The sequence below is a fragment of the Pinus tabuliformis genome, chromosome 8 (assembly GCF_031772625.1).
Source record: "Pinus tabuliformis cultivar Carrire ecotype Pingquan chromosome 8, CPIR1, whole genome shotgun sequence".
Lineage (NCBI taxonomy): Eukaryota > Viridiplantae > Streptophyta > Pinopsida > Pinales > Pinaceae > Pinus > Pinus tabuliformis.
The window spans coordinates 1,211,185,322-1,211,210,203 of NC_142294.1; positions in this window are offsets into that span (position 1 = coordinate 1,211,185,322).

A 24,882-nucleotide genomic window follows, 5' to 3' on the forward strand; every position below is an offset into this window, starting at 1 on the left:
TTCATACAATGGTTGTTATTTTTGTGTTTGGTATGGTAAACATTATGACATGTAATGGCATCTTTTTGATATGCATTTTTGGCATTTTCCGCCTCTAATTTTCATACTTTTAATGGAAATTATATTCTATTAAAAATTTTCCTTGGAGAAAAAAATAATATTTTAAATAAGTAATACTTTTGTTTAAATACTTCTAGATATGTAAACATAAGTAATATTTTTCTTTGAAGATTTCTAGTTAGTTATATAAATATCGGTAATGAGTTGTCTTTTAGTGTAAATTTTCGAAAATTTTTCATCCGGTCTAATTTTTTTACAATCGGACACGGATTCATTGAAATCACAAGCTTGATGGATGAACTCTGCACAATTGAAGTGCCCCACGGTTTTTCAAGGTGTTGAATCCATATAAGTAGTCAAAAAATCACTTTAAACAACACAAATGAAGATTTCACAACAAATTTTTCCAAGGGATTCTGGCCAGAAATCCACGTGAAACTCCAAAAATCAAAGACAATTGTTTTTGAGGGTATTGAATCCATATTAGTAAACAAACCACTTTAAATGACACAAATGAAGATTTCACCACAGGGATTCATTGAAATCACAAGCTTGTTGGATGAACTCTGCACAATTGGTTTTTCAGGGTGTTGAATCCATATAAGTAGTCAAAAAATAACTTTAAACAACACAAATGAAGATTTCACAACAATTTTTTCCAAGAAATCCAAGTGAAACTCCAAAAATCACACTTAAGGACAATTGTAAACAAACCACTTTAAACAACACAAATGAAGATTTCACCACAAAATTTTCCACCGGATTTTGGCCACAAATCCACCCCAAACTCCAAAAAGTAACACTTAAAAGACAATTGTTTTTAAGGATGCCTTTTTGAAAAGTTTTCCTATTTATTTTCCAGTAAGTAATACTTCTCTTTAAAAATTTCCAATCATATAAAAATTATAATAGATTGAAATTTATTTATTAAATAGGGTTACATTTAGAGAGATGTCTTTTGGATTAATCACATTATGAAGATTTGGTTAAGTTTCGAACCAACTAATATGGTCCATCCTCACAACAAATTGAAGAAACAAACAGTCTTAAAAAATAAATAACATGAATGCATACATCTTACAAATAATATAAAACTGATTTTAAATATATATATATATATATATATAAAGTAATCCCACTTTTAGAACAAATATATCTATTAAAAAAAAAGAAAATTTTTAAATTCTTTTTGAATTCCTTTTTCTCACGAAGAATGCTGACACCTCCTAACAATCAGTTCAGATGGTTTGCCCAAAAAATTTCGGCTGTTTTTGTACGTTGCATGGGCCGGTAGCGGGTGGTAATAGTTCTATACCAATCAGAACCAGGGATCCAGTGTTAAGATCACGAATAATTAGTCGATAAATTAGTTCAGTTGTGGAAGGGAACGGGACATCGCGCGAGAAAGTACGGGTAGAACTCCTTTCTGCCGCCACCTCATCTTTTCAGTGGCAACAAGGTTGGCCATGCAACAACTCTCAGTGATTGAGCGCTGAGGACTAAGACTCGGAATGCAACTTCAATCCAACTATAACATTCGCCAGCTACGACCAGAGACCTTAGTCTAGTTTCGATTTAGAGTTAATAGAAAAATAGAATGTTTTAGTGTGTAGTGTACAGAGGCGTTAGTCTAGTTTCGATTTTGAAAAAAATAGTAGATATTTATAGTTGTTAAGTTTTAATATTTTGAGTATTTTAAAGTTTTTGATAGTGTTGAAATCATAAAAATAATATTGAAATACTTGTTAATTTTTTTTTTGAAAAAATGACTGGACTTCAATAATTTTTGACTCTATGAGAGAAATTGACCATATATGTAAAACTCAAGTCATGAATATTCACAACCAGATATTATATTTTGCAGAACTCAAGTCATGAATACTAAATATTGTGATGAATATAAAATATTGTGTAGAACTCGAATCTTGAATATTCTAAATTATGTAGAACTCATTGTTTTCACTATAACTCACTGTGACTTACTTATAATTAAGTAAATGAATCAGTTGTAGTTGAACAAGAGTTATTTTGCTTTATAAAGAGACTGTGTCCTGTATTATGCATTAGTTTTGGGGCATCGTGGCGTTATGTCATTCTTGGCATCGTAGTCTTGAAAGAAATTGGGCTGAATTAAATATTTTCCTGTCAAGCCCTTCAAACGATTCACGCATCATGACTTTCGTTGATGGAAGACTCGGCTTCGTTTAAATCCTTAGAAGCTTTGTGATATTTACCATAATAATAAAGTTTCAGCAGCGGAAACTGAAGCCCATGGAGGGAAAGACCAGTCTTTATTAACTCGAATCAGGAACGCAGGCCTTCTCAAATTTCGTTTCTGCAAGCAGGCCATCTTTGTAAGTATTCTTTACTGCTTTTCCCATGGTCTTTCTTGAATCCTTTCAAATTTCGTTTCTGCAAGCAGGCCATCTTTGTAAGTATTCTTTACTGCTTTTCCCAAGTTCTTTCTTGAATCCTTTCATATTTCTAAGAGTCCTCATTGAATCATTCCAGTTGCTTTAATTTACTCTTGCGTCTATTATCTTTGCATGCCAACATTCAAACCAAGAGATGGGAGGACCAGAAAAAGAATTTGCTCGAATTTGTTTCCATCTAATCTTAATTGCAGCTTTACAAGCTTTCTTTGTAAGAATCAACCATTGATTTATCTCTGCACCAAAACCTAAAGAAACTTACAGGAAACTTACTGCATGTTAGAAACTGATCGGACAAAATTTACTCTGCTTTAATCCAGGGTTCTGCCAAGAACTCATGCTAAACCACATCAATTTGGTCTAACAGTTCTGTTTTTCAAGAGCCTTCATAAAATAATTCTAGTTGCTTTATTGTACTCTTGCGTCTATTATCTTTGCATGCCAACATTCAAACCAAGAGATGGGAGGGCCAGAAAAAGAATTTCTTTGTAAGAATCAACCATTGATTTATCTATGCACCAAAATCTAAAGAAACTTACAGGAAACTTACTGCATGCGAGGAACTGATCGGATAAAATTTACTCTGCTTTAATTCAGGGTTCTGCCAAGAAATCATGCTAAGCCACGTCAATTTGGTCTGACAGTTCTGTTTTTTTAAGTATCCAACAAATAATACAATTTAGGTGATTTGCTACTTAAAAATGGATATCCAAAATAATATTTTATTGTATAGATGGATATTTGGGATTCAATCTATAAAATTATTAAAATTTAAATGAATGAGATTGTTTTTTCATCTCTTTGATATAATTACGTTTTTCTGTGAAACTTCAAATAAATGCTCCCAACTTCTCTACAAACCCCTACTTTTGATTTAATTCAAAGATTAAATGAATTATCCCAGAACTATACCAGCATATCTACATAATTTTCCTTATTATCTTTGAAAACCTCAAATTTAAAAAAAAAATGTTTTCCTATTTAAGGATTTTCATATTTTTATTTTCATTGAGTATTTATTTCCCTTTTCCCTTTGCCATAAGCCATTCCGAGATTAAGAAACAACAGAACCAAAATTCACGAATCGGATGATTTGTTGAGAAATACTATTACCTGTTGAGAAGTATCTGATCTGTGATTTCTTTAATACATTCATTAATCGGTCGCTGTTTTCTATTTGGATGGAATCAGGGACTGAAATAGTGTGGAAAACGAGCCTAAACTAAATCGAAATTAGAAAAATTGAGAACATGGTTACAGTGCAGAACCGCTTCCATCCTCTAAAAAATAGCCTCTTCAAAAAAGCCAATCAAATTGCTACTTCATGCGGAGCAGAGATTGCAATCATACTCTTCCGTGTAGGCAAATCTGCCATCACATTTCACAGTCGCAATGTTGATCTTCAGCAAATTACAATGGAGCCTGCAGGTCTGTGTATCTTCAAATTAAACTGCCCCACCGTCGACGTTGTGCTTACGAAGAGTCAAAACATTCCATTCAGTATAGAGATTAACAATAAGGGAGAGATCTGGTGGAGAAAAGATGTAGATACCCTAGATCTTGCTCAACTGAGGCTGTTTGGTGAAAATCTTAAAACCTTAAAGCAAAAGGTTATCAACGCTATTAAAGAAAAGCAAGCTGCAACAGAAGCCTCGGCAAAGACAGCACAATGGCCTCAGCAATCTTCTTCTTACGTTCCATATGCAGGAGATCTACAAGCTCAACAATTGAACCAAACTCTGCAAACTTCACCATCTTTTTTAGCTGCAACAGAAGCCTCGGCAAAGACAGCACAATGGCCTCAGCAATCTTCTTCTTACGTTCCATATGCAGGAGATCTACAAGCTCAACAATTGAACCAAACTCTGCAAACTTCACTATTTTCATCAGCTGCATCTGAAGCCTCGGCAGAGACAGCACAATGGCCTCATCAATCTCCTTCTTACTTTCCATGCGCAGGAAATCTACAAGCTCAACAATTGTACCAGACTCTGCAAACTTCACCAAATTCTTTAGCTGCAACAGAAGCCTCGGCAGAGACAGCACAACGGCTTCAGAAATCTTCTTCTCACTTTCCATATGCAGGAAATCTACAAGCTCGACAATTGAACCAAACTCTGCAAACTTCACCATCTTCTTTAGCTGCATCTAAAGCCTCGGCAGGGACAGCACAATGGTCTCAGCAATCTTCTTCTTACTTTCCACGTGCAGTAAATCTACAAGCTCAACAATTGAACCAAACTCTGCAAACTAAACCGTCTTCTATGGCTGCAACAGAAGCTTCGGCAAAGACAGCACAATGGCCTCATCAATCTTCTTACTTGCCATATGCAGGAGATATACAAGCTCAACAATTGAACCAAACTCTGCAAACTTCACAATCTTCTTTAGCTGCAACAGAAGCCTCGGCCGAGACACCACAATGGCCTCGGCAATCTTCTTCTTGCTTTCCATATGCAAGTGATCTACAAGCTCAGCAATTGAACCAAACTCTGCAAACTTCACCATCTTCTTTAGCTGCAACGGAAGCCTCGGCAGAGACAGCACAACGGACTCAGCAATCTTCTTCTTACTCTCCATATGCAGGAGATCTACAAGCTCAACAACTGAACCAAACTCTGCAAATTTCACCATTTTCTTTAGCTGCAACAGAAGCCTCAGCAGAGACAGCACAATGGCCTCAGCAATCTTCTTCTTACTTGCCATATGCAGGAGATCTACAAGCTCAACAACTGAACCAAACTCTGCAAACTTCACCATCTTCTTTTCCTTCAACTTCCGGAACAAGCCAGTATGATATGGTGGGTAGCAGCGATATGCATGGGAAGCGAAAAGCCCTAGCTAATACATTAGCTGATTCACGCTTCCCCTGGGTTAACAGAGTTCAGCAACCATATTTTTCTCTCGAATTTGACAATCCCAGCAGCTCAATGTTTGGGTCTGCAGATCCAATTAGGCAGAGTTTCGGACACTTTAATCCACCAGGGCAACAATTTACCATTCCATCAATGGAACAGTTTAATAACGAGGCAGCAATTCAATTTTTCCAAGACGGAAACTACGGAGTTAAAAGACAATTCCCTGGTTATGAGCATGCTCCTAATTTTTCCAACATCCAACCTAAATCCATTTTCCCTCCATCTGCAGATGATTCCTTGTGTTTTTCTGCATTTGCACATGAGAGCTTGTCTGATTCGGACGGATGGATGATGTCATGTAGAGAATTCGGAATATATGAAGACCTTGCTGATAAAGTGGAGGAGTTACATCAGTTTCAGATTTTCAGAGACAATGAATTTGTGCAGCCTGAGCAGAGAGCTAACAGCGGATTGATGAAGAGACGCCGGGAAAACGGCATATGAACTGTCAGTTTTTGTTTTTTTTCCTTTAAATGCAATCATGAGGACTCTAAGAGAAGAGAATAGCATGTCAAAAAACTTGAATTCAAATGAAATTGGTACACTTACAAAGAACAAGTATCGATAAATACTTTTGTTTCAGCTTCAATACCTATGCACCGTTTCTGTAAGTTTTCATGCTGAAAGAAAGCAAAAGATACCATGCAAAAAGATGATTTGCTAGAATGATGCAAGTTTACTGTGAATTGACGGCAATATGAATAGATGAGGACTAGAATGATGCAAGTTTTCTCTGAATAGACATAAAAAGATTTTACTTTGCTTCTTCATGAGTTTCCAATGAGGTATTCTGCTGTCCAGTGCAGGGACCCATTGAAGTCACTTTGACCCTTTCTCAGAATAAATGTGAAAATCTCTTTAGATTCTGTATTTTGTTTATCTTTTTACATGTGAAAATCTGTTTTAAATTTCTGTATTTGCTTTGTTTATCTTTTTGGCATGTGAAAGAAGGCTATATTTATGTAGATTAGATTTTATTGTTTCCCTTCAAAGATAAATATTTCAGCCTTTGTTGGGATACCATGTCACCATTTCGTTTCATTTAACACATTGCATAATTTGTCCATTTCAAAACTGTCTTTTTTCTTTTATATGTTAAAGTTTAGCTCTAATTAGAAATCAAAGTGGGTTTTAAAATATTTTGAATGAAATATGTTGATTGAATTAAAGTAATTTGGAAAAAGATTTAGTGTGGCTAATGTGTAACATAATTGAGAAATATAGCACTGATTTGAAGAAAGATTTCGTATGGCTCTACGTGCAACAAAATTGAGAAATTTATCTTTGGTGTATCAACATTTTGGAGAATTGGTAACCTTTAAACTACATCATCAAAACTAAATTAACACACTTATATAATTTAATAGTGGGTTGATTTTCTTGTTCGGTATTGAAAACTTCTGCAGTTTCTGCAATCTCAAGAGGCAAGGGATCTAAATTAGTAAATTACTAACTTGATAGGGTTATGTAATTTAGTAGTGGGTTGATTTTCTTGTTCGGTATTAAAAACTTCTGCAGTTTCTGTAATCTCAAGAGGCAAGGGATCTAAATTATATAAATTCAATCTCAAGAGGCAAGGGATCTAAATTGTATAAATTCCTAGTCAGTATCTTTAAGGTCGCCCATAAGAAGATAAATAATGCAACGTTTACTGTGTTGCTGTGTATGTACTATGTTATCAGTTGCTTCTATTGTATACCGATAAACGCTTTAATTTGTCTTGATTCTAGGACTTGGTCTACTTTTTTCTTTTTTTTATATGGTTGTACGGTATAGATCTATTTAAATTTTTATTGAGATATTTGTACATTGTAATTTTATTTAAAAGATAAATAATTTATGACATTAAAGTTTTATGTACAAAGCCCCATACGTCTAACAGAGCTAACAAAGCGGGGGCTTTTGAGCATAAAATTTTATAGTTATTTAGCAAAAGTGAAAGTGCATAAAATTTTATAGTTATCTGGATAATTAGATAAAATCTTATCGCGGATCTAGTGAATTTTTTAGTCTTTGTGAGACAATTTTGAGGGGGGTCCTTCTGTATGTTGGCTAAAGCCTCAGATCTCATGTTTTCACTCGTTGCCAGAATTTAGGATCAGTTGTGAATCTCCTCTAGAGATTTTTGCTTCTTATATGTTGGAAGGCAACTTCAAGACCTGAAATCCCTCATACAGTCTAGCATAACCAAGGATGCCACTATTCATTTAGTCTCCAAATTGACAGGTGGAGCCAAAGGATGGGGGTTAACTTCCTCCTCCCAGACCAATTCTTCTAAGGAGGCCTTAAAGCCAGCACATTCACCTTTGAATCCCAAATATCTTTCATGGCCAACATTCATTATGGATTACGCAACAGACACTCCATCTCTTGATGTGAAAAAATGTTATAACCAACTTCATGGCTACAAATTATGAACAATAAGTGATTATTTGTCATTTTAATAGATTTTTTCCCTTGAAATCTACTCTTCAGAAATGGGTACACTAGAACTAGTCAAAATACGAAGTTGCATTTTTTCCAAAAAGGATTCTTTATGGTTCTCTTCACAAATTTAGAGGACCAGTAGAAGGTTTTTTACCAGGGACTCCAATTTTTGGGTCATTCTGGTCTCTCAATGCAATCATGGTTTCCTGATTTTAATCCTCTTAACATGGTGGCTCTAACAACTCCAGTCTGGGTAAGGCTTCCCAACTTGTCCATCCATTTGACATAACCTTATATTCTAGTAGATGTAGGATATTTACTGAGACATTTCATCAAAATAGACACTAAAATGCTTTCGAAATGAATCCACACATTTGTTTGCATATATGTCGAAATGGACCTCAATATAGGGTTTTCAGGTAAAATCCTTCTTAAGTGGATGAGTTGGGTTTATTTGCAACTGTTGGATAATGAAAACAATGCTTTCCATTACAGGAATTGCCAATAGCTAGGTCATCTTCAAAATGCATTTCCCTTCTCGCAAGGGGTCTTTCCCCCACAAAATTCAAAGAAAAAGAGCCATGGATGGAAAGATCAAAAGGGAACCAAAGGATCCATGAACACTTTAGGTCAAAAGCAAGACAACACATAGCAACAAGAGTCATCTACTACAAAATCAACTCCCTCGGGCTTAGCTCAACCTCATGTGGAACCATCTCATCCCTCGATGGAGGAGGCTCATCCTTCAAATGAAAATGAAAGAGACATAACCATAATTATGGCTTTCGAAATGAGTGGGAAAAAATGTAAACATGAGATATATCACTCGGATAGTGACAAGGAAATAAAAAATATGGCAGAACCTTTAGCAATGGAACTATTTCAAATAAATGATGTCAATCTCCCATTTATAGTTGTTCTAGACAATTCCTCAAAATAGATTGATGTCTGCAAGAGAAAAGGAAAAATCTATGATCAATCCTAGGATCTAATACCAAAGATGTAGTAAATGTAGTATCGTGGTTATTTTTGACCGAAGAAGTGTTATAATTGGCTATTTTGAGGCAATACAAATTAACTTACAAAAATAATAATAATTTACAATGAAGTTATAATTCAGTTAATTTTTATGATTTTTTTAATTTTAACAATGTGAGATGTACCATGAAGTAGGTGTCTTGAGGCTTGTCATGGATTGATTTCTATGGGGTTTATCAGGCATTTAATTTGGGAGTAGTCTAAATTATAGTCTAACTTGCCATTTTCACAATATTTTTTCTACTTATTTTTAACAAAAATCCCATATGACTTTTTAAAAACTTGAGTTTAAGTTAATTCAAGTGCCCTCGGTTTTTCAGGGTGTTGAATCCATTTATGCATTCAAAAACCTATTTTAAACAATAGAAAATCACATTCTTGCTTGAAATTGTATTCTCGAAATGGGTCAAAGGATTATTTTATTTATAAGTTAGACTATTTTATTTATAAATTAGACTATGCCTGAATAAAATGGCTAGTAAAATTTGATAGCCATCAATCCATGATAAGCATCAAAACGCTTAACCTGTGATGCATCTCACATTGCCTAGATTAAAAACGAATAAATAAATCTTAAAAATTAACTAAATTATAACTTTATTATTATTAATTATCAGCCTAGATCCATCTAACTCCAGATCTATTAATTACTAATTAATCAAATTCTTGGATTTACAAATCTTCATTTTGGAGTGTAGAATATTGTTAATTAATAATTTATTTATTATAATTATTGAATTAAATTATTTATAATAATTAAATTTTATTATGATAAATTAATTAATATTTAATTATTACAAATTAATTATTATTTAACAATAATTAATGTTATTAATTATTTAACATTAATAATTTTAAAGCATAATTATACCAATAGGCATGTTTGTTTTGGATAAGGTTCCAAGATATTAATTTAATTATCAATAATTATTAAGTGAATGGTAGGGATTTAACCGCCACGGAATATTCTTAATAATATACACAACTCAAAGGCTAAGATTTATTTTCAAAACAGTTATATATTTTTTGTCATTTTAATTAAATTCATTAATTAAAATAATGTCATATGAACAAGTGTCATATGAAACAAGGGCTACATAGTAGCTAGTAGCTATGGCTTAGCTTAAATATAATATCTAAATTAAAGTAAAAATACTAAATTCAAGTTGGTGTTAAGTTTTAGAACCCGATAAATTAAAGTTTCACTGAATGCTTTTGTTAATTATAATTTTGCATTGTGGCAGTGGGGAATTGTTACACTAAAAAATGTCACCATGGCTATTTACAGTCGGTATGGCTCAATCAACAGTCATACTACCCTTTTGAGCAAGTCTTATGCCTCTACTATTCATGTCAAACTCCAAGAAAGAGAGAAAGTCTTTATAAAACATGTTTATCTCTGGGTACGCAGGTTCTCTCAAGCCTTGCCTGCGGGTACGCACCTTTTGTTCATAAGGTCTGCGTCCAAGGACGCTCTGTATCTAAAGGGGCAGGTGCGTCCCTCTGAAAAGGTTAAAATGCGCAAGTTTTATCTTCAAAAACTTACTTGTGGTCATTTCTAGAGCATTCTAGAAGATTCTTGGATGTGTATTGAGCGCCTCCAGATGGTTCATGCACTCCTATCAAAGAGGAACTTATCCCATCAATAAGGGAGTGATCCCATCCAAAGAGGGGACTATCCCATTGATGGTGGACCTGATTAACTTCCTCTTGAGCACTATAAAAAGAGGCATTGAGCCAGAAGGAAGAAGGTTGAAAGCTATAGATTTCTAAGGGTAAATGCTGCAGGAATTAGGACTCCCATTTAGAAGCTTGTGAGGAGAGATTGTCATCTTTACTTGTTCTATTTGGAAGTGGGTGAGCTTTGTCAAAGTAGAGGAAGACTCTTGTGGACCCTGGAAGGAGCTTGCACAACACCAAGGCTCAGGTTGTAATGGTTCCTTTTGATTACCTTTAATGCAAATTGGTCCATTCTTCTCAATAGCTTGTTGTTAATGGGTTATTTCATGTACTCCTTGGTCTATGTGTTGAATATGCTTTGTTTTATGTTATAATCAGGTGCTATTTAATTGTTTGACTGTTGGTGATTGCAGGTTTTGGAGAAAGGGAGGAGCTCATCCGGATCAACAAAGCTTGGACTTCTACAACAGCGTTTGGACAGAGGTAAGAACGAAACACTTGATTTCTCATATCATAATGTATGTTTAGAGAAGGATAGCTCCAGTTTGTTTTGTTTGTCATTAGAATGTCTTAGACTTCTAGGAAGGTCAGCTGTGTCCGCACCCTTGACTGATTCCGTGTGACGAATTGGCGACTCCACTGGGGAAAGTTTCCATTAATGAGAAGAGTCTTTTCTTTTGTTTGAACTTTGCTTTGAGAAAATTGGTTTATTTTTCTGGTTTTGGCTCTGTGATCTTGTCTCTGGGTGGGTTAGCTTAGGATTAGTTTTATTTTTGGTTTTCTTGAGTTTTTCAGTAGGACGCACCCTCTGAGTGCTGCACAGTGCGTCCCTGGACGCACTTGTGCTGTGCGCACAGAGCGGGCCCGCACCTGTGCTAACGGGTTGCCTGCGTCCCCTGCCAAAATTTAAGAAAATTCCACTTTTTGCCTTTTTTGCTCTTGGATTTTGTTTTTTCTTAGTTTTTTCTGCCCAGATTCATCAGTCCCTTGTCCAGAATCTTCACCTGAACTGGTTTCATTAGCATTAAGTGTTTTAGTGGATTTCATCGAAGTGTAAGCCCTAGGGTTTGATTTTGAGTAGGTCTTGTAGTGACTTTAGCGGTAGGAATTGTCAAGCCTTAGATATCTCTGGTTTTGTCAACTTTCTAAGAAGTCAGACCTGTTCTAAAGTCTACCTGTAGAAGTAACTTACCATCAAGTTGTCTTTTGGGCCATTTTCGAAGTGCTTGTTATTTTAGTCTTGAATTCCATTTTACGAAAAGAACAAAAAGATTTGAGTTTGCTTAGAGTAATCGCCTTTATGAGCTTTTGCCTTGTTAGGTTTACTTAGAGTAATCTCTCTTTTGGTTTGCTTGTGAGTCAAATTTTCATAGTTTTGTAGCTTTTGAGATTGTTTTTTGTTAAAGGTAGGTTTACATGCTTTATTGAAAAGAGAAAATACAAAAATATCTCCTTTGAAAAGTTTTGTTTCAAGTAGCTTTGAAAGTTTTCGAAAAGAAAAAGAGTTTTTCGTGCAAGTAAAGAGTGGTTATGTTTGTGTGCTCGAAAAGAAAAAGAGAATTGTTTCTTTGATTGTCTTTTCTAAGGAAGTTGTTTTCTTTAAAAATTGCATTCTCTCAACTCTCTTAGTTAAAGAATTTCATTGAAAAAGCAAAGTAGCATAGATCATCTTAGGTGCATCTTTGTAGTGGTTGGAGTCGAGTCTGCACACCATTGGTTTCACTTCCATCACCTTGTGACTTTAAAGAACAACCCTAAAAGTAACGTTTAAAGTAAAATTGAACTAGTAACTTTTATTTTCTAGGGCTCTGAAGCACCAACATAGCTTAGGCTAGTGTCTTGGAGTAGGTGAGTACTTAACTCTCCAAGGCAGTAAAACCAAACAAGTAGTCGATCTTGTGATAGAATCAAATCCAATTGTTACATTTACACTCTGGGAAAGCTCCTCTTAAAGGAGAAGCACGAGCTCGTGTCCGAACCAGTGAGGGGATCATTCCCCCCTCGTTGGGAACGACGCCAGGCAGTACGTATTACAAACGGTAAACCTCGGATTAACCATTGTCGAGGAGCCAGGGGTCACTTATCGGTAAACCTTGGATTACTGTCAAGGAGCCGGTAAGGGGATTGAGCTTGCTACTCTGCCCTTGCGTGCTGTCGGAGTTTAGACTGTTCCCCCAGGTGTACTTGTGGCCGTTGGTAACCTTAGTGACCATAATCTCTAGGATTCTACCCAAGGTGACGGTGGAGGGAAGGTCCCACTGTACCTAGAGCAGACGTCGGCTATACTCACTTGGATTTTCTGGGGGGTTCACTTCACTCGAGACGGTAAAAGTGGAGGAACTTGGTCCAGTCTATTCATTAAGCAGGTTGTCGGCGTAACTGTTCCACCCGCCATTTCTGTACTGAATCCTGCGAGGTTGGACCTAATCACCAACTAGCGCTTTTGGTCCGGAAGATACTGTTTGTGTTTGGTTTGATGCCCTAAATTCTTTAGGCGTGTGTTTCAAATTTGTTTGGTTCTTTAGAGGCTTTAGGTGGTTTGATTTGAAATTTTATTTTGTTTTCGTGTGTAGTAGTTAAAAGTTTTTAGCTGTGGCGGAATTACCGAGACAGTCCCGTAGACTTCGGGGCCAGTCTCCTGAAGTTGTTTCTGTGGCCGAATTGTTGAGAAGATCCCGTAGACTTAGGGGTGAACCTCCTCGAGACGACCCTAGTAATTTAGAAGGTTTAAAGGTCCTTGTAACTCCTCCTAGTGGCAGTAGAGTAGGTTCACCTGAAGAAGGAGAATCTTCCTTGGTAGTCCATCCAGATTACCAAAGTTTAGAGACAGGTTATAATCCCGAAGTTGTTACAGTTTCTGAGCTTGTTGGTAGTTTTTCGTCTGCTAGTGATACAGGCGAAGAACCAGAAATATCCGAACCTGTTACTCCGACTCCTAGTGTTCCTGATTCACCGAGAATAGAAAGAATTATCACCGAAAATCTTCCTGTTGGTTTGATTGCTATAGAAGAACTTGTTCCAGAGGAAGAAATAGGCGTCTCTGATCCTGAAGATCAAATTACCCTTGATCTAAGGGAGCGTGAATCCATCTTTTACAGTCCTCCTAGAAGTACTACTTGGTACCTTTCGTTAACCAATTATTTAGACAACTTTGGGCTAGGTTTTTCTACACCTCGTACTCCTTTTCCACCTGGAGGAATTCATACTCCTGTAAATATGTCTGGTCAGTCATCTGTGTTTACACAAAGTCCTGAATCTTTTTTACATGGCGGTCCTTCTGTTCCTACTGGGTATCAATCTCTTTCTGGTACCTTTGCGGGAGCGTCTCCTCAACCCATTGATCATGGGTTATTAGTTGGAAACAGTGGTAATGTACCATTGAGTGTAGGAGACATTTACATGATGTCAGGTTCAGTTCCCGTTACCCAACCTCAAGGTGGCCAATTACCGCCTGGGGGGCAACCTCAAGGTACTTCATTCGTGTCTGGGGGGCAACCTCAAGGTCAGTACGCTCCTATGGGGCAATACATACCTCAAGGTCAACCCCAGCCTCAATATGTACCCCAAGGTCAACCTCAGTATCAATATCAACCTCAAGGATGGCAACCTCAAGGATGGCAACCCCAAGGGTATCAACCCCAAGGGTATCAACCTCAAGGATACCAACCTCAAGGTCAAGGTCAACCCCAGTACCCGTATTTACCTCAAGGTTATCAACCTCAAGGTCAATACTCAGGTCAAAGTTATCAACCACCTCAAGGGCAATCATATGGGACTGCACCTTACAATTATCAATCCTATCCTCAATCCGGCTATGGATCTCAGTATCCTCAACCTGTTATGGGTCAATACCCTGGAATGTTAGTGTGGGATCCATCACAGGGTCAACAGATGTTGCAGCCAAGTATACAGTCGATACCTCAAGCAGGACAACCTGTAGTTCCTGGTCCACCCCAGCAACCGCAACCTGTCCAGTCAAGTGTTCAGACCCCTGTAACTTCGGTAGTTACTCAGCCGCCAATTGCACCTAGTACTCCATCTCAAACGGCTGCAGCAACTACCGCCACATCTACCATACTTACTTCTGGAGTATCGACGGCTCCGGTTTCTACTGTCCCTGTAACCACTCCTCAGACATCTGTACCGTTGTCTGGATCTACGATTCAAACCACAGTCCAGATGCCTGTAGGCCAACCTGGTATAAGTACGGTTGTTACTACTCAACCTCAATTTGTTCAACCTCCGTACCAGGGACAGTATCAACCTGGGCAAGCTGTCCAACAACCGGTTTACCAGTATCAACCGTATCCTGGGTACACTTATCAACAACCTCAGCAACCCCAGTACGGTCCGGTTAATCCTGGTTTTCCAGGAGGATATAATATCCCAAATGCGACTCCTGTTCCTAGTTATCCTGGATATCCTCCTCCTGGGGCCGGTATTGTGACCCAGAGTTTTAGAGATCCTAACCGGCAGTTACCGTTTATCGCAACTTTGGATTTACCAGACTTGACGCGCCTAACGAACGATCCAATTCAATATCTTCCGTTCTGGCCGCCAATGCCAAATAAGTTGCCCAGCGATATACCCAAGTTCGAAGGTAAGTCTGGAGAGGATCCGTCCAATCACGTGATGACTTACCACCTCTGGTGTGCTTCAAATTCCATCTCGGATGATTCGATCCGTTTACGTCTTTTTCAGCGTACACTCATTGGTCTCGCGGCCAAGTGGTACATTGAGTTACCACGGGCCTCTTTTTACAATTTTAGCCAGTTAGCTACCTCGTTCTTAACTCATTTTCAGTTACCGGTCAGATACGATAACGGTACGGAGTTATTAACTTCACTAAAACAATCAACCTCCACGTATATTTCAGATCACATTCATGAGTGGAGACGTCGAAGAAGGCTAGTGAAAGTTTTTATCCCGGACCAAATCTTAGCTGAATGGTTTGTTAAATCATTATTACCAAGGATTACTGAGGATGTAGCTAAGGCCGGAGTAGTTACTGAGGAGCAAGTCATTGCTCAGGCACAATACCTTGACTTAGTTTACACGCAGTCGGGTACATTACACGAGAAGATTCCGGATCTTCCAAAGTCGAACCAAATCGCTGCTGCTCCTTCGGGATCTCATGCTGCTGATGGTATGATTGGTATCGTGAATACAAAGAGCAAGAAGAAGTCTTCCAAGGCTTCAACTACTCCTATTATCACTTTGCCCGATTCCCCGACAGGAGAGTCTTCTCCTGAACTTACCGCCGATATTCACGCTGTAGAGTCATCTACGGCCAAATCAAAAAACGGTGGAAAGAAGAAAGGAAAGAAGAAGGCTAAAGCAGACAAGGCTCCAAAGGAGAAAACTGAAAAGTCGGAAACCAATGACGAAAAGCGCAAACCTCGATATCCTTGTCTTATTTGTGAAGAGGATCATTTTACGAGAGATTGCCCTCATCGGGCCGAGGTAGTGAAAATAGTCAAAGGTTCTCCCACTCCTGCTGTGTTAAAAAATCCATTTCCGGAGCAGGAGAATAAGATGATAGGTTCTTCCTCGAATGCCAGTGAAGAACCCATTTTGATGATGTCTCATGTGAGGATTGCGACTCGATCGCAAGATTATGGTAGTAAGAATCCTGTTGATGGTAAGGAAGCAGAATCTTCTCACTCTAACCCATCAACCTCAGCTCCTGGTTCCGATCCACTACAGATCGAGAAACCTAACCCAGACTTAGTAATTAAACCGCCCGCCAAGGGTGTACTTCGAAGGTCTGCTTTCAATCCACATGCGAGAGCGGCCCAGAATTACAACATTGTTGAGGACTTAGCTGTTTCACCCTCAGCAATGTCGGCGTTAGAAGTGCTGCAATCATGTCCAGCACAACGAAAATTGCTTTTGTCGGCTATAGGAGCTGTTGACGTTCAGGATCCGAATCTAATGATCTTCGATCTAGAAAATAGTACACCACGACTCCCCCATCAAATGGCTTTCCAAATTCCAGTGATAGTAAAAAACAGGCCTATTCATCGAACTGTGATTGATGAGGGAGCTTCTACGTGTATTATGTCAATTCAATGTTGGAGATCCCTTGGTTCTCCTTCGTTGAACCAATCCCCCACCATCCTTAAGGCCTTTGATGGCCGTGGGTTCCGTCCGTTTGGTATTCTACAGGAATTGCCTATAGGGGTAGAAGGTAAAACCGTTAGTCTGGATGTGGAAGTGGTTGATGCCCCTCTAGACTACAACCTTCTTTTGGGTCGAAGTTGGTCATATGCTATGACAGCGGTCGTTTCATCGGTCTTCAGAGTAATTAAGTTTCCACATAACGGTAAGATCGTGACAATTGATCAGCTGACATACTTTTCATCCGATCCAGCCTCTTCAGAGAGTATCCAGCATGTCGGTAAGACGACAATCCCTTATAGGGACGTTGGTGTAGGTTTAGTTAAAGATTCCGGTTTACTGGGAACTTTTCCTCTCCCTCCACTCAGCGTAGAACCTTCGTTTGCAACGATTCATATGATTACGTCAGAAAACATTATTTATGATGATCCTTGGTATGTTCCATCTGACTCTGAGATAGACTCATTCGGTAATGCTATGCCTTTGAGTCCATATGAAATTGCTTATGAAGCTCTTATGTCTTTTACCGACTTTCATTCAACCGAAGTCGACCAAATGAATGTGGTCAGTGAAGAATCACTTTTCACCTCAACCTTAGAACGGATAGCGTTTCCCGAAGTCGTGTCATCTGACGAACAACTTCGCGAAATCCTAAGTGTAGACGATCTACCATGGGAAGATCTCCATCACAGATCTTCGTTTTTACCTAAGGATGATGCATTTGAAAATGATTTTTCATCTATCTTTACCGCTGAATATGTCAAAGACGCTCAGGATCCAACGAAACATTCTGATTCAGAGTTGAATTTAGGGAATATTTCTCGTACTATTCCCATTGATATTTCAGTGAAACCCGGAATTGAGGAGAACATTCATATAGGTGCCTCATGTACAGAAGAAGAAATCCAAACTTACAAGGCCCTATTCCAAGAATTCCGCGATGTGTTTGCATGGTCTTACGAGGAAATGCCGGGAATCGATCCTGCCATTGTTGTTCATGAAATCAAAACCTACCCGGATGCTAAACCCATTCGGCAACGGTTGCGTCAGATTCACCCTCGAAAAGCGGCTGCGATTAAAGCAGAAGTCGAAAAGCTGTTGAAAGCAGGTTTCATTTATCCGATCCCGTTAACGGATTGGGTATCGAATATTGTTCCAATCAATAAGAAACAAGGAACAATAAGAATCTGTATCGACTATAGGGATATCAATCGAGCTTGTCCAAAAGACAACTATCCTACGCCTTATATCGATCAAATTATTGATGATTGTGCCGGAAGTGAAATGTTTTCCTTCATGGATGGTTTTTCGGGCTATAATCAAATCAATATTCTACCTGCCGACCAACCAAAAACGACATTCATTTGTCCATGGGGGACATTTGCTTATTGCAAATTACCTTTTGGGCTCAAGAATGCCGAGGCCACTTTTCAACGGGCAATGTCTTACGCATTTCACGACATCAAGCACATTGTGCAACCGTATCTCGATGATTTGCCTGCTCATTCTTTACATCGAGCTGATCACCTTGACCACTTACGAGCAATCTTTATGAGGTGTAGGCATTATCGAATTCGGTTGAATCCCCACAAGTGTGTTTTCTGTATAGAAACAGGTCGATTGCTGGGATTTGTTGTTTCAAAAGCCGGCATTCGCGTCGATCCCTCGAAAGTCGAAGCGATCATCAAATTGCCTCCTCCTTCGAGTTTGCGCCAACTCCAAAGTTTGCAAGGGAAAGCGAACTTTTTACGTCGATTCATCCCAAACTACGCCGAGGTCACTAAAGGTTTTACACGGTTGTTGAAACAGAACGTTCAATTCTTTTGGGACGAGATTGCCCAACAATCTTTTGATGCACTTAAACACGCGTTGACCCATGCACCGTTGTTGCATCCTCCCAACTACAACCAGGACTACTTCTTATACCTCGCAGCTTCATATTCCACTATTGGAATGGTGTTAGTTCAAGAAGATGAATTCGGAGCGGAACATGTGATATATTATCTCAGTCGAACCTTAAATCCCACTGAGTTAAAATATTCGCATGTGGAGAAATTGGCCCTGGCAGCCGTTCAAGCTGTCCAGCGTTTTCGTCACTACATTCTTCTCCGTAAAACTACAGTTATTTCGGATTGCAACCCTATGATTTACATTTTGACAAAACAATTGCTAGGGGGCAAGTACTCTAAATGGATCGTTATCCTGCAAGAGTTCGACTTGGAGTTCGAGAAGTCCAAGTCTAAGAAATCCTTAGTCTTTGCGGAATTGATGTGTGATTTCCCGCGTACTGACACAGAGACTGTGGCAGAAGAGTCCATTGCGGACGAATCTTTGTTTCTTATCAGCTCTTTAGATCCGTGGTTCGGGGATATAATCATCTATCTCCAAACCCAAACCTTTCGGCCTGAAGCTTCCAAAGAGGAACGGCAAAAAATTAGGTTTCAATCCCAGCAATACAAAATTATTGGAGATACACTTTATCGCCGGGGGGCAGACTTAGTTTTTCGACGTTGTCTAACTCACGAAGAGGCTGAGAGAGTTTTGAATGATTGTCACTCTGGAGCATGTGGCGGTCATATGTCTGGGTATGCCACAGCTCAGAAGGTGTTGCGCGCTGGTTACTTCTGGCCATCTATGTTTAAAGATTGTATCATTGCAGTCCGGAAGTGCCACAACTGCCAAGTGTTTGATCGAAAGATGCGCGCACCACCTGCTCCTCTCCACCCTATAATTGTCGTTGGTCCATTCGCCAAATGGGGTATCGACTTTATTACTTGTAACCCTCACTCGGCCGGGGGGCATGCGTATATCATCCTCGCGGTTGATTATTTCACTAAATGGGCCGAGGCGATGCCTACATTCGACGCAAGCGGCAAAACAGCTGCAGTTTTCATATTCAATCATATAATAACTAGGTTTGGTGTCCCACAAGCAATTATTACTGACCATGGAAGCCATTTTCGAAATACCATGATGACTGAACTTACGAGCCAGCTTGGTTTGCGCCATGACAGCTCTACTCCTTATTATCCGCAAGCCAACGGTTTGGTTGAGTCTATCAACAAAGTTCTGGTTATCATGATCCGACGAACCATTGGTATTCATCGGTCGAATTGGCACAACATGTTATTTTCGGCGCTATGGGCATACCGAACCTCAGTGAAAACCTCAACAGGGTTCACTCCTTTCCAGCTAGTTTATGGCTTAGAAGCAGTGTTACCCATTGAATGTGAAATCCCATCACTTCAAATGGCTGTCGAATTACTTCCAGCTACTTCCGAAGAGGAGAAACGTTTATTGTACTTAGCTAAATTAGATGAGACTCGACGTGACGCTACATTGGCAATCGAGACTCACGCGAAACGAATGAAAGCTCAGTATGATAGAAATGTGACCCCTCGAAATTTTTCGGAGGGAGACCTAGTGCTCTTATATGATCAAGCTAACGATAAGCTAGGTGCTGGAAAATTCGTTCCTATGTGGCATGGACCCTATATTGTAAAGCGAAAGCTAGCAAAAGGGGCTTATGAGCTAGTAGATTTTGATGGGGACTCTTTGGATAAACCCAGAAATGGACTTTACCTAAAGAGGTATTATGCTTAAATGGTGGGTATGGAGAATTTTTAGTTAGGTTAGGTTTTCTTTCTAGCTAGTTTGATTGTTAGTTAGTCAGTGTGCTTAGCTTAGTGAGTGTGTTTTTCGTCGTTATTCTGGCTTATCTTGGTTTTGCTCTTGATATTGTAGATGTCGACGCCCCTCCAAACATACATTGGATTTGCTGATGGTGCTTGTCGTAGTACACGGAATATCTCTTCCGCAGCTTGGGTTATCTATTCACCCTCTGACGAGTTAGTTTCTATGCATGGGGTAAGCCTCGGTCAAACAACGAATAACATTGCAGAATACAGTGCAGTGGTTGAATTATTATCCGAATCTATTTCATTTGGAATTCGACGTTTGATAGTGAGGTTAGATTCTGAACTTGTTGTATTACAGCTTAATAGAGTTTATGCCATTAGAAATCCTGTGTTATTAAGGTTGTTTTTGAGAGTGCGTCTCTTGGAACGTGAATTTGATTACATTGAATATCAGCATATTCCAAGGTCCTTGAATACATTAGCAGATGCAATTGCTTCTCGAGTGTTGGACAGACATTTACGATAATCATGCAAGTAAATTTAAAAAACATTTCATCATACATGTTAAACAAGATAAGTCGGTAATAGTGATATATATATAAATAGGAGTGTGTCAAAAAATATACATCGTCTTCGATCATAGGTTGAAAAACACCTTATGATCGGCAAAATGATAAGTACAAAAAGACAAAAATGTCACATGTGTCTACAAAGTGACTAGCCAATCACTGGTGGTGCTCCCTGTACGACACCACTGCACGGGCTACTTTGCGCAAAAATCTCCTCAACGGTCCAGGGACCGCGACTACGTAGCGCTGAAGTCTGATAGGAATATCATCCATAGATGTCTCCGGTATATCCGCTGTCAGACGCTGTAGATCATGCTCCAACTCAGTCAGTACCTCCGCAGCCGCCGCGTCCTGTGGGGCCGGTAGCGGTGCAACTGGATGTCGCCTCTCGAAAAGCCGGAGGTTGGCTGGACGCTGTGGACCAACATCTGCATTTTGAAAATTTTACTGTCAGTTTGAGACGATATATATAAAAAACAAAAAAAAAAAAATACATAATTTGAAAACTCGTGAAAAATAAAGTACCTCTGTCATCCCATTGTTCTCCCTGTGGAAGAACCATGTCCGGATCACCTTGAAAATCTATTCCGGCATACGGAAAGTCCTGAATCGCGAACACCTGGTCCTCTAACCAGTGAAAATAACTGTCAGTAAATCGAACAACTGCCGCACCCTCGTCCGGATGCCGGGCCATCACAGCAACCCATCGTACCACCTTTGGCTCCTGAGGACCCGAAATATCAACAGTGAGATGCTGAGGGATCAGCATTGGTATCCTCTCTAAGGCAAAGCTCACGACTATAGGCCCATATCCAAAGGTCTTTAGTCTGCCGGTCTTTGCCTTGGTCAGTTGGGCTTTCAAGTTAGCCAACAACGCATCACACCAGTTGAAAATGGTGCCTTGGAGACAATCAATTGCCATCCGAAATTGAGACCCAGTAGCAATATGTAAAGTGGCTGAGCCACAAATCCTGGTCACAGTGAAAGCTAAGACCATGAGTTCACGTTGAGAGACATATTTGATCTCTATGCCTTTCTTGTGCTCTCGATCAGGTAGGCACCAATCTGCTTGGAGACTATCAAGGGATTGGCCACCCAGCCTAGTCCCAGCCAGATTGAGTTGCTCACCTCTGTTCGGCAAGCCAGTAAGAAAGTAAATGTCAGCAGGCTCTATCTCGAGTTGTTGCCCGCCGATATAAAAGCATTGTTCCTGAACGTTCCATCTCTCGACCAGCCACTCCAAGAACCTTACCTGAGCTCTCATACCGGGTATGGACCAGTATTTGTATAAACCACATCCTCTTAGGGCATCGAGGGAAGGTTGATGATTGATTGCAGCTTCATCAACCTCCTCATGCTCTCTTTCTCTCCAATCCAGCATGATAAGTGCCCTACACATGAATAAATAGGCATTAAAATTAGTTTTGAGAAATTTCAATGGTTGGTTTGGGAGTTTGGGGTTTCAAAACCCGCGTTTTGCGGAGGACACACCCCGCGTTTGGCGCACAGTGCGCCGGGACGCAGGTGGCCTGAAGGTAACCTGCGTCCCCCGACCTTTTCCCTGTGTAGGAAAAAGTCGGGGGACGCAGGCCAGCCTTTAGGAAACCTGCGTCCCCCGCAAGGCGGTTTCCAAAACCCAAAACCCCCCAAAAATCAAAAATGAAACTTAAAACAAAATTCTAAACGGATGAAATTGACAAGGAGGATGTTGTGAAATACCTGGAAGAGACGGCGTTCGATTCTAACGGTCAGATTTTCCGCAGCGACCACGGGAAGTTTCTTGTCAAAAGCTCCTTTTTCAACCTCAACAGTCAAACGGTAAAAATGACATGGTAAAAAGTCTTTTTATAGGTTTTTTGGATGAATTTGTTCATTTTTCACCATGGAAAGATGTTTTTCGATGAATTTTTGCCTATCTTAAACAGGTATGAGTAATGTGTCGCTTTTGTGCAGGACAAAGGGACTTAGAGGGAAAATTGTCATTTTTCACAAACAAAATATCAGAGTCATCTTTTAAGCCCTTTTCTGACTCCTAAAACATGAAAAGATTGCCGAACGTTTCTTTTACACTCGTTAAAACGGAATTAAAAGACGGTCCCCTTATAGCTCTTTTCTGACCGTAAAATCAGGAAAAGATTGCCGTGTTTTTGTCGTTTCAAACTCGATACGGAAATAAAACGACGTGTCCTTGATCGCTTTTTACTTTTCAGGTCAGTGACACTAATCATGAAAGTACTCCTTGGTCGCAAGATCAAGCGGTTCCCCCAGGTATTATTTTATACTTTTTCGGGCTTGAGGGACACAAATTTACGAAAAAGTTCAACTTGGAGTTTCCTTAAGTTTTTCAGACTCTCTAAAATTGAAAAACGCCGAGTTTCTCCTATACTGGGCTCGTTAAACATTTCACAGTAAAGGACATGTTCAATTACAAACAGGAACGAACCACTCCTTCCTAGGGTTCGAATCAAAACTGGGTTGGACTCATCCGAAGGATGAGCTTATAATCAAGCATATGTTATCCTCCTCAAGCTTGTTAAAAATAAAGAGGTACTTACCAGAAATGGTGGGGGAAAAGAGAGAAGAATGAGCCTATTTGTTACCTTTTGTCTCAAAAGAAACTTTATTACCACTCTTGGACACGACACTTTTCATTCACTTGGGTTGGGAAATCTTTTACCTCACAGTCAATCAAATCACTTTTGAAAGTCTTCAGCCGGGTTCCGGGGATTAACTTTGAATTATTTAGCACCAAACCATCTGTCGTGTCGTTATGTGTTCAAGAGGTCTGCAAACAAAACTTTCATCTGCAAAATACCTTGTCATCCATTTGACCATCCCTGAGTCAGTCCTTACAGCAATATTTCTTCAACTTGAACAATGATTTCGTGTTGTAGGCTTGCCCACAACGGGTCTCTTTCTATCGACATCAGCACATTATCTAGAGAGATGACTTAGAAATCGTCAGTGCCTTGAAGTCTGCATGCATCAATGGCAGGTTTCTCGCCTTTGACGTCAGTTTACATCATTGACTTTCGATCGAAGGATTCCGTGAAATGTTCGACATCAACTCATTCATTCACATCTCATGGATTGTACTGGGTACTTTGAGAACCATTGACATTACTGGTGGTCTCTCTCACGCTTGTTAACAGTTTACATCATCGACTGGTAATCAAGTGGTTTCTACCATGTTCGACATCGACTCATTTATTCGCATGGCTAGAATCGTACCAATTCGAGAAGTAGGAATGAAGACCCTGGATCAAATCTTTATCGTCCAGGCTGCGGAATTTTGTATTCATTATCTAAGTAGACTAATCATAAACAGATGGCTGCGTCCATACTGTGTCTACAAAAGTCTATGATTATGATGTACTACAAGATCATTTCTGTATCAGAGTAGTTAGTCTGTTAGTTAAAGTTTTTATCTGAGTATGGGAATGCCTACCTCAGTGATGATATAATCTTATCCATGTATTTTGTGTTGAAAATTGCAGGTTCCAACCAGGTTCTCCACGAGATAATCCTCGAAATGATAAAGCGCTTCACCCTTCCTAGATAATACAAAACCCTAATCTATTCCAGGCTTCGCACTTTAGGGGGCAATCTGTTACACTAAAAAATGTCACCATGGCTATTTACAGTCGGTATGGCTCAATCAACAGTCATACTACCCTTTTGAGCAAGTCTTATGCCTCTACTATTCATGTCAAACTCCAAGAAAGAGAGAAAGTCTTTATAAAACATGTTTATCTCTGGGTACGCAGGTTCTCTCAAGCCTTGCCTGCGGGTACGCACCTTTTGTTCATAAGGTCTGCGTCCAAGGACGCTCTGTATCTAAAGGGGCAGGTGCGTCCCTCTGAAAAGGTTAAAATGCGCAAGTTTTATCTTCAAAAACTTACTTGTGGTCATTTCTAGAGCATTCTAGAAGATTCTTGGATGTGTATTGAGCGCCTCCAGATGGTTCATGCACTCCTATCAAAGAGGAACTTATCCCATC